The following is a 10,823-nucleotide window of genomic DNA, read 5'->3' on the forward strand; positions in this document are numbered from 1 at the left end:
ATTGACTCCGCAAGAAAAGAAAATCTCCGTTCACGATCCGTTCAACAAACAAACGGCGGAAAACATGCAACGCTTGTGAGGCAGAGGTTAGCTCCTAATTAGGTTGTCAAATTTGACAGAGGCAGTGGAAAATGTCAACAAAAAAAGGATATTCCAAGAGAACTTGGAAACCATATTGAAACAAGGAAGGATTTGAACTCAATGATGGGCATATGACTGCAGATAGTTGAGCCTTTAAAGAAGTTGGTAAGCTTTGAATTTATTAGAAGTGGCCCCTTGGGTTATTCAAATATAGAAGGCTTCATCCCATTTCACAGATAGGAAGAAAAGAAGAATAAGATCTCAAGGATGCTGGGATAAACAGATAACAAATGCGCATGCTATAATATGCTTTAAAAAGTTAACAATATCAGACGTTAAAAATACGTTTTATAAGTTTTAACTGCTATAATTATAAGTTATAACTGTGTTTTGTCCTCGTAGTATATTTGACGAAATGTTCCTCATGACCCACATTATTAACCGGTCCTAAAATTTTGTTCACAAGCTTGTTTTGTAATATGGAGTTAAACATACACCAGCCGTTGCCAGCTACACCATGTTCGCGAGATGTAACCCGTGAAACCATTTATGATGAGTTTCTCATGAAAGACGAGCACTGAAGGTGTATCATAAATCTCTTTGTGTATTGTTAGTTTGTTGGAATGCGTGCAATGACGCTCTTAAAATGGTTCAAATCCGTCCCTCAGGTGTTTTTAATCGGTTTTCGCATAAGATCAAAGCTAGATACACAATGTCGTCAAGGAGAAAATACAATTTCTCATTGCCTTTTAGAATTATTGACCTCCGTTGCACCATGTGATGCTATAAAGTATGTGTTCTCCTGTGTATCATAGGGGAAAATGTTGGTTTCTAATTAAGAGGACAACAATAGGCATTTAGATACGGTGGCTTGAACAGTAGCTTCGATTGCCATCACTAGCTTTTAAAAAGTGTGATCTTAATTATACTACGTGCTTCGACGCCATAGCATGCAGACAACAAAGTCTGTGGGGATTTCACTGTCTCTCTGCAAGCTCGATTACTTTGTCCTACTTACTTCTATGGATTTCCAAGCATAAAACCCACCTCTAACTAAACTAATTTTAAACTCCAACACTCTAACTTAATGGAGGCGCGATCCTGTCTATTCAGATTTGTGTAGGTTTATACACAGAAAATACTGCAAATAAAAAGTAATACCACTGATGCCCTTGTTAAATGAAAACGGTTTAAGACAAACTGATCTCGAGTAGAATATGATCCTCGTATAAAAACAATGGCAATCGGGGGGTTGCTTATGATGAATTCCATCCACTACGATGAATGCGCCGTTGACAACTTCCGCTCCGGACGCACGATTGCATCCAGCATGTGCACTTGCGCATGATCTCGCCTCCGACGATCGCCCATTGTTCGCTTACGCAAGCTCACCCTACTGCCCCGTTGCGCCACATTCTTCTCACAGCGTGTGTGTGTAAGTGTATGAGCGAGAGAAAAAACAAGCAAACGGATTGATAATTATGTGAATCCAGAAGCTAGCAGCCTTACAAATCGGTCGCTGCTTGTGGTTCCCGCCGAGCAACGGGGACGTTTATCAGCGCGAGAATGACGCTAAAATCACCAGTTCCTGGATCTGTAGCGCGTTTCTCAGAACGAGCCTCCGGTCGGAAAGGGTTCATACCGAGAGCTGCACACGAAGGGCTACACTTTCGCGTGGCTTTCAAGGTTCTCTGTGGCACGAACCAGACATGTGCCGGTTCACGACGTTCGTTCACTGGCGGCGCATGGCACATGTTCTAGGTCGCAGGTCCAAAAGCAGGTCCGCCAATGAGACAAACCCCACGAAGGACTTCGAGCCGATCGTGTGCAATTCGCAACAGCACAAACAGGTGGCGGTTGGGAGACGGATGAAATAATAAAAAAAAAACAACAAGCCCACGAAAACGGAAGTGACATTTCGACATGGCCACCGGCGGCCTTCGCAGTTTCCCTCGAAGCCCGTTTTCTCCTTCGTCGCTTTTTATTTCAGCTCCACACCGCCAGCCATTTTCTTTTTCCTCATCACGCCTTCCTATTTGCTGCTGCGCACGAGTGACAGAAACGTAAACAATGGCACCTGTACTTAGTGTAGCAAAGGAAAAGAAAACCAATCTCACTGAAGAAGCCCATTGGCGCAGGTGGACAGGGAAATGGGTTTAGGTAGAGATGGAAAAGAAGTACTTCCGGCGAATGGATCAAACAACAACTGACCGACTACTAGCTACTACTATCGAACACAATCGAACTGGCTGAAACTGAGGTTCACGCGAAACACGCTAGAGGGCGCTGGAACACTTGCACGTGCTGAGCAAAGAAAAGCGCGCCACAGCACTTAGATGACGCAATCACGACGGTGTCGTCGACTTGCACGTGCCCAACACCTCTATCTGCTCACTGCCCAACACCACGTCACCACGTATCTCTCTATGTCACTCGGCCACGGACGGTAAACGCGTGCGGCACTAGAGCGCGGTAACGTTCGGTTGCGTTACCGTGGTTTGTGGTTTTGTGCGGAAAACTCACAATCGCGACACCGCGTTTTGATGGGGCGCTTTTTCGGTGGAGTTCGACCGTGTCGCGATTTCTCGGGGCCACGCTGCAATTCGCACTGGCAGGCATTTTCCGTGCGGCCCGGCTCGCAACGGTCGGTCGGGCGAACTGCACTGTGTAGGACGGTTTTGCACTGTGGGCAAGGAAAGTAAGTCAGTTTCCATGGTAACGGTATAGGGGAGAGAATATTTTGCTGGGAGCAAATAACTGAAAATTATTATTCCCTTTGAAATTGGTCACCTTGAAAACTGCATAAAGTGAAATGAAAGCGATTTTTGAACATAAAAACGTGCTTCAGAAAAGGACCTACAGTAATAATTTATTCGTAGATGGGTAATAGCTTTTTAAATGATCTTTTTTTTTATTATTATAAATTTTATTAGTGAAAATTGAACAAAAAGGTTGAGCATAATGCTTCAATCAACAAATAAACCATGAGAAAATAAGAAATTTTCCACCCAACAACCCCATAGTGAAACGGTGCCGAGAGTGATACCCCATCCTTCTCTGAGCGAGGGTACTTTGGGGTTGAAACGGGTAGATCATAACCACTCGGGGAGTACTAAGCCCCCCCCCTTCCTATAGCCCCATTCGTCGGTTACGCTCTATCTCTGTCTAACTCTCTCTCTCTCTCTCTCTCTCTCTCTCTCTCTCTCTCGGTCTCTCTTTTTCCCCCACTGTCACGCATGTGAGCCGCAATCACTCGTCAACTCCCTTCCATTTCCATTGGTCTCTAGTGGCCGGCGGCTTTGTCTCTTTACTTACTCTATAGCCACAACCGCGAGGGCTAGTATTTGCGATTAAGGGGATGGTGTAAGGGTGGTGACGGACGAATTGGAGAGCCGGCGGAGCGGTGCTGTGCTCTGATAAAGCCGCTTCCACAACTGCAGCAGTGCAATTGCCGGCCGCGATCATACGATGGTGAAAGGACTCGAATCGGAGAAGCTGGATCGAGTATCGATGGGGTCGAGAGAGGTAGTGGACAGTGTGTGGAAAGAGTTTTAACAATCGGAATAAACGTGAATAAAAATACTAAAATTAGCTTACATAGAGCAAACAGTTAAAATAAATAAACCTTCACTAGGTCACAAGAGCTTGGGCAATTAAGGACTGTCGGTAACAGGGGAGTTAGCTTCACCCTCCTGTTTGCTAAAGTGATCCAGCCGGCATATTCTACGGAGTGTACGGATGGGTTGAATTCATTTGCGGTGGTACGATCATACTGATAACATTCACATCCACCTCACCCCGGTTTTGGACAATCGAATGCGACCCAAACCGGGTGCTGAACTAAACCGGAAGTGACGATGACGCTCGATTACGTGCTGCGCTTTGATCCGTAACGATGATTTGGCAATCTAACGGTCATTGCCCGCTGCTGTCAGGAAAAGGCCTCTCACGCTGCGTTTCGGAGAAGGGCAACGAATAACCTGTTTCGAATGTTTTCCAATCACCCGGCGAAACCTAATGCAGGGTACAAGGTCGAGGTCGGTTGCGGAACACAACTGAAAGTCGTTTTAATTCGCACAGTGGTGAGGCCACCCTCAAGCCAATGAACTTGACCACGATGAGGGATGAAGTTCGTAAACCTATCCAAAGATACCAAACATAATAGTTTGATCGTTTGCACTTTTTCGACGCAAGCTTTTAGGTTTATTGTATAATAATATTTAAGTTTTATTGTTAGATATCATTTTTTTCTCTCAAAATTACATTTTATGTATCCAAGGTATAGCTTTTCTTAATAAATTCATTTTGAAAATTGAAGAATATCTTCATTAACCATTATTGTGCAGAACTGTTATACTCGACTGTGCAATGTTTCACGCAAGATGAGGGAAGCAACGATAGTATAACAGTTGAAGAACAGCTGTCTCGCTTTGGAAGGGGAGTTACTATGACTATGCACATAGTGACGTCATAGCTAGAAAGAGTGAGAACCAATAAGCATTCTATCTCGGTCACACTCTATTTCTACAGTTTTTTATGCATCTCTTTAAATTGTATCGCTGACAAATATGGGCGAGCTTCGTTAGATTGTATTTAAATTCTAATAAGCTAATATTGCCACTGGCGATGGGGTTATTTTTGGCGGCCATTGAACCAATACTCTTTTATCAACAGCCCGGAATCGAAAACCGGGCACACACCCAACGATAGCATTGCTCGGAAACGATTTCGCTCGTGATCTCGACACGTGGCACGTGTAAAAGAACAAATTGAATCAACAGCGCTCAAATGCAAATGAACCCTCTGCTGCACCAGACCGGAAGTGACGATACTAAATTTAAATCGCGTCCACTTGTCTGCGCTGTTCTCTTAAATCCTGCGCCGAGTGTTTTTGCGCAGTGACATTAGCTTCGAGATTATAAAGGTGCAGTAGGTGGAGCAGCAATTGGCCTGATTGGGCGAAATTATGCGGTCGTCTCGTGCGTCATCGATGTGCTAAAGAGGATGACGCAAACCATGCTTAATGTTACATCAAAGTTACGTCATGAGTTGATTTTTGAGGACATTTTGGAGGCCAAAAAGCTGATAGAGCATGTGGTACAATTTGGTTTGATTGGAGAAATTGGCGCAACAGACGCTCAATTAAGATTTAGCAATGAACAACCAATTCTAGCTATATTGGATATGCTACGATTGCTGTTTGAAAACCATTCTAATATAATTACATCTCGTGGAATTTTCTCTGACGACAGGCAATGCCTCGATAAACACTAGCTATGTGTAAAGTATTAGTATGAACTGTAGAAAACCCCTTTTCTCCAACGTCATCGTAGTGAAGCGGTTCCACTAGACACGCTGATAAGAATGCCGGTATCAAGCAGCTGTAAGCTGTTTTTGCTGTAGCTGCCAAGTATGCGCAAACGTCGGTGAATCAGCCAGATTGGAGTACGGTTCGATGGCTTTGACGAGCCCACCTGGAAGGTAATTTCACGAGGAGCAAAAACCACACGGCACGCGAGATAAGCTTGTACCGATTTACGTGATAAGACTCGCCGCGTTGATTGATCCGCTTCCGTGCGGACTTAGGACAAACCGATAATGACGAAGGGAATTTTTGGCTCCATTTGCACCGGGGGAAAGGCTTTTTAGAACATTGTTCTCCTAGGTCGAACGTGCCTGAAGGCGCATCTGCGTGCCACGCTGTTAATGCACGCTAGCCATGGTGCAACTGATATGAACGGCAAACATCGGCTTTGTGGGACGTTTCTCCCGGTGGGTGGCAAAAAGTGACGCAAACCATTGAAGCCATGGAAGGAACACTCGCCAGTTTATTCCATCTGCACAAACACTCAACGAATAAATTTAAGTCATAAAAAAAACATGTAGTTTTTCTCGTTCATATGTTACTGCAAACCAGCCGTTTAAACTACTCCCTTATTTAAAGCAAAACAGCTTCAGGCAATTGCCAGTATGGTCGTTTAAACTCATTAAATTCAATACGGTTCGTAGATCCATTTATACATTGATTGGAAAGGGTTGTGTGTATCAACCCAGTGTGCCCTTATGTGAAGGATTTACGATTACGAAAGCGTTAACTTAAAAGGAGATATTCAAATTTGTTTTGGCAATTTTATCTCCTTAAACTGATCTGATGTTAAACACGCACTAAAAATTAAATTTAAAGGCATTAAAAACCGCTTGTACCAAGTTCGGTTGTTTCAGAGATTAAATAAGTGAGTTTGTTAAATAACTACCTTACTTGAAGTAACAAAAAACTAGTGATAAAGCACAAGTGGTAATGGCTATCTTCAGACACATGTAATGCAATAAATTGTATAAACTACCCAACTCAAGCACGTCAATAAATGCGACAAAAGAAACGGCAGACCATCGGCATCGAACAATGTTAGGAATGATTTATGGAGCGATTTGAAACACAACGCTGCAGTCCGGCAATGGTATGTAGCCACATATTTAACCTTGAACTGACCGATCGGATGTAAACAGGAAGTCAAGAATGCAGCCGACTCGTAATATGCGCTCAAGATTGATCATACGATCGTCACAGCGCGCTGGCAGAATGGAAAGCAACGATCTTGGAAACGGGAGAATAAAAATAAGAGGCTCATTCCGCCGTGATCTCGTGACGGAGTAATTAACGTTAATTTTAGCAAATTGAAGCCCCCGGTCGCGTTTGAAATGTGAGGTTGATTTCTGATTTATACGCTGAGGGCAACTTGTATACGACATGACGCTTTTCATGGCCTACTATCGTTTCCGCATCTTGCTTGACATTTGTTTGTGATTAATCACATTAGATTTATTTATACAATTGACAGATCCGTTGAAAATAAATCAATGCCATTACATAACCTACATGATATTATTTTGGTGCCTAATAAAATAATCATTTTGAATGGTAAAAACATTATCGAAGAATTTCCGTTGTTCGAATGCTGAAGATGTTGACTTCACATATACGTCCTTAATGTTCAAAGCAGTCACATCTTTACGCAGAATAAAACCCTGTTTGTTTTACCGGCCCTTGTAACTAATGTTGGCTTAGAGACATGCGAAAAAAAAATAATTTGTGCGCGTTCTAACACACGTACGCCAGCAACGAGCTTCGAAAACAACGACCACCACTCGGCAATAGGGTGTTGCGCAAGTGGCAAATTTTATCAGCTCTCCTGTTTTATCATTAACCACGCCACATGGGCACGATATCTCAGACACTGTATCCCGCTGGATACGAAGGTCCGCTACAGAAAATTGAGGACGTGTGGTGGGTCGCGTTAGAGCACGCCGGTCGCGCGAGAAGGTCAATGAAAATGACCCTTTGTGGCGCAAAAAAAAACCACACAAGACCCGCGACGCCACGTTGCGCTATCATACCATCACGAATGCAACCCGTATGCATGTGTGTGAAAGCCCTACCGCGGCTACGAAGGGCCACTCGCCGAATCTGAGCAGAAAAAAATAAGAGAATTGAAATGAAACGGTCACGAACACGTGCTTGCACCGATGTGATCAGTTCCTCCCCAGCTCCCGGTGGAGACCCACTGCTTTTGCTTCTCGCTCTCGTGCTCGTAACGTTTTTCCGTGCGTAATCGCGTGCGATGAAATTTGCCAACGCAAACAAAAATACAAGAACCTCCCGCCACACGAAAACGCAAGCACGCGGAGGACAAACACAAAAAAAACCGACACGATCGCTGTCCGCGTGGCATGAAGAGGAAGAAGAAGAAGAGAAGGTAGCGAGCAGCAGCACACAGAAAAAAAAACACAAACCGGCTTCTCACAAACACACCCCCTTGTTGGCCCATCCCTGCCCCAAGCACGCGGTGTAGAAATAATTTTAGACCCGGCTGCTTAGGTTTGACATTCACGGACCGGCTCAGGGTCAGGCTCCCTTTTGAGCTACAATGAATCGCGCTCAACGCCGGGAATTGGCCATCTCGAGGAAGAAAAAACACACTACACATCCCGATGATGCAACCCGAAGAGGGTTGCTTTTATTCGGTGCCCTTTTAAGGCCGTTTTCCATGCAGATTATGGGGACATTTTCATCGCTCACCAAAAACCACTCACCTGGCCATTTTGCGGCTGGAAAAGTAGGCTACGAGGCACACGGTTGGTGGTTGAACTTTTGGCAGTAAACGGTTCGTTAACGCTTTCGCTAACGCTCGGTAACGCATCCACTGTGCTTGACAGCCGTTTGCGTCTTAGTAGTCGCCTTCCAAACGCCTCTACTCACTCGTTCACTCTCTCTCTCTCTCACACACACACACACACACGGTTCCGCGTTTCGCGTCACGTCACACACGTGGCGAAAAACCAAAAAAATAAAAAATCTGCACGTTTGCGGAAGCAAAGTACGTCACTGTATCGCACGATCGTTCACTGATTCCGCGCCACCTGTTGGATTCGATTTCCGTCGGTGTTGTCGGTGCACTTTCACTTCCTGTCTGTACGAGTCTCGCGCAACCCAATTGATCCTTGCGCCAATCCGAGGCAAACTGCTCGCAGTCAATGCTCCACCGTCGAATCTCACCGCCCAGGGGCTTTATTCGCAACGCGGTCTGAGAAAAGCGGGTGAGCTTTTTTATCCAACGCACGCTCACACTCGCGCACACATTCGCTCTCTCTCTCTCTCGCGCGCGCTCTCTTGCTCGTGCTCTTCATGTTGCGGATCTGAGGAGAGCCTTTTCGTAGTTCGGAGTAAAAAAAAGGACCAAGCGAGCGGGCTCCACCGGCTGCAAAGGGGGCTTGTTCGAGATTTTTAATGCAATTTTCAAATTGTTTTTCTCACCACTATGCTATCGCCATCGCTACTGGGAAAAAGGGGGCACGGGAGGGTGAGAGAAGAGAGAGGACTCCATTTTCAACCCCCTTCGCCTCGCGCTGGTTGAGATCGCGCGCGCTCTCGTTGGGTTCTTTCGGTCTCTTTTGGTTGGTGGGCCATATCGTGTTGATGTTGTCGACGTTATGCTACAGCGATGGCCGCAAATTTAAGGATACTCTCGTTGATTTTCCTTTTCAAAGAGTTTATAGGAAGCATAAGCATGGATCGCGAAATGTAGTGAACTGAATTCCACTGCAATTATTAAGCAAGAATACATTAGGCTGAAAACTTTGAAATGTTTTTATGAGAAGGACATGATAACTATTGCTTAATTATTGTCCAATGTACAATGTACAACTATTGTACAATGTTTCATTGATGAGCCATTTATTGTACGTTTTATTCTATTTAATTCAGTTACAGTGATAGTGCATGAGAAAGATTTGCAATAAGTTATTTAAGAATGGTATTTATCGTAGAATATTATTGATACTTTAATAGACTTATTTTAAACAACTATACAGGATTTTTCGAATACAATAATTTCACTGCAACGCATTGGTAATTTGCTTATTTATATTGCTGGTTCATTATTCATATAAAATATTCCATTGGCCAGTTTATATGAATTTGTTTGCTTTTTTATCCGAATCGCATTGCTAATTTATCGACCACCGCTGTAGGATGTGTAAAAAAACGTCATTCAGTTCTCCTACCCCAGTGCCGTCCTGCTGGTGTTATCAAAAAGCGCTGAAGCCAGACGAATGTTGAACAACATGTGGCCATCCACAAGGCCACCGACGTCAAGCGGAGTGGTTCCAAAGCGCTTCGTTTGACGTATGGTGCAGGCGTAAGGGTTGAAGCTGCAGCAGGAGCAGACGATCTGCACGTGTGCAACGGCGGTGGAGGATATCTTGGAGCGTGTGGTAGTAAGATCGCGTCTCCGCTACGTATTTCACGTTCATTCATAAGTTGGTCGTTGGTCGAGAGCAGCGAGCGGTGGATTCTATGCTGTTTGCACATCACAGATGTGTGATGCAATTCGGCATCCGCTTTGATAATTTCATTCTCGCGTCAACATGGCGTTGAGTTGATGAATCATGCGCAGGTCTTTTCCAATAATGCGTGCGTCGTTATGAGCGTTCATTTTCTATCTTTTACTATCTTTAAAAGTATGTAAACTCATGTATGAAATGGTGCAAAATAAGCTAAAACATAACATGATTTCGAATAGAATATCCAAAATGCATGAAGTAATGCAGAAAAGCATGCAGCAGGCTATGGTTCCGGTCGCCATGGTGATTTCATTGCCGGCACCCATTTATGGCAAGCGATTGGTTTTGATCGCGAACAAAACATACTAAAGATAATCCGCCAACAAAAGATAAGTAAATAGTCCTGGGGAGGAGTTACGATCGAAGAGGTCAAGCATGTTATCAACGATACATAGATCAATCAGCAACGAAAGCGATAGTAAAGGCAATAAGAGGAAAAGAGATCAGCCACCTTGCAGATGCGACCTCTTTAACGCATACGCTACTGGTATCAATACCAGGCGCATGGTGTTGTTTTCGGCTGCTCGTTGTACATACAGTTTCGTGCAAAGCCCGAGGCGCGAGCTCGGTATTTTGCACGCCATCTCATCTTTCTGCATTGTGATCTTACCTAGCCCGGCCACGTTCGAGAGTGACCGAAAGGGGAGACAAATTTGCACGTGCTTGAAGGAGCGACAGCATACAGCATCAACCGGTCCCACGTTCAACTATGGAATAGCGTTGTAGCAAATGATGGCCACAATTGTAATTGATCTTAATTAAAGTATTTATGATAAATGGACGCAACGGTTAAAGATTTTGACTTAGTTAACCTTGTTTATAAGCTTTGCTGTAAATTGCAC

This window comes from Anopheles nili, chromosome 2 (assembly GCF_943737925.1).
Source record: "Anopheles nili chromosome 2, idAnoNiliSN_F5_01, whole genome shotgun sequence".
NCBI lineage: Eukaryota > Metazoa > Arthropoda > Insecta > Diptera > Culicidae > Anopheles > Anopheles nili.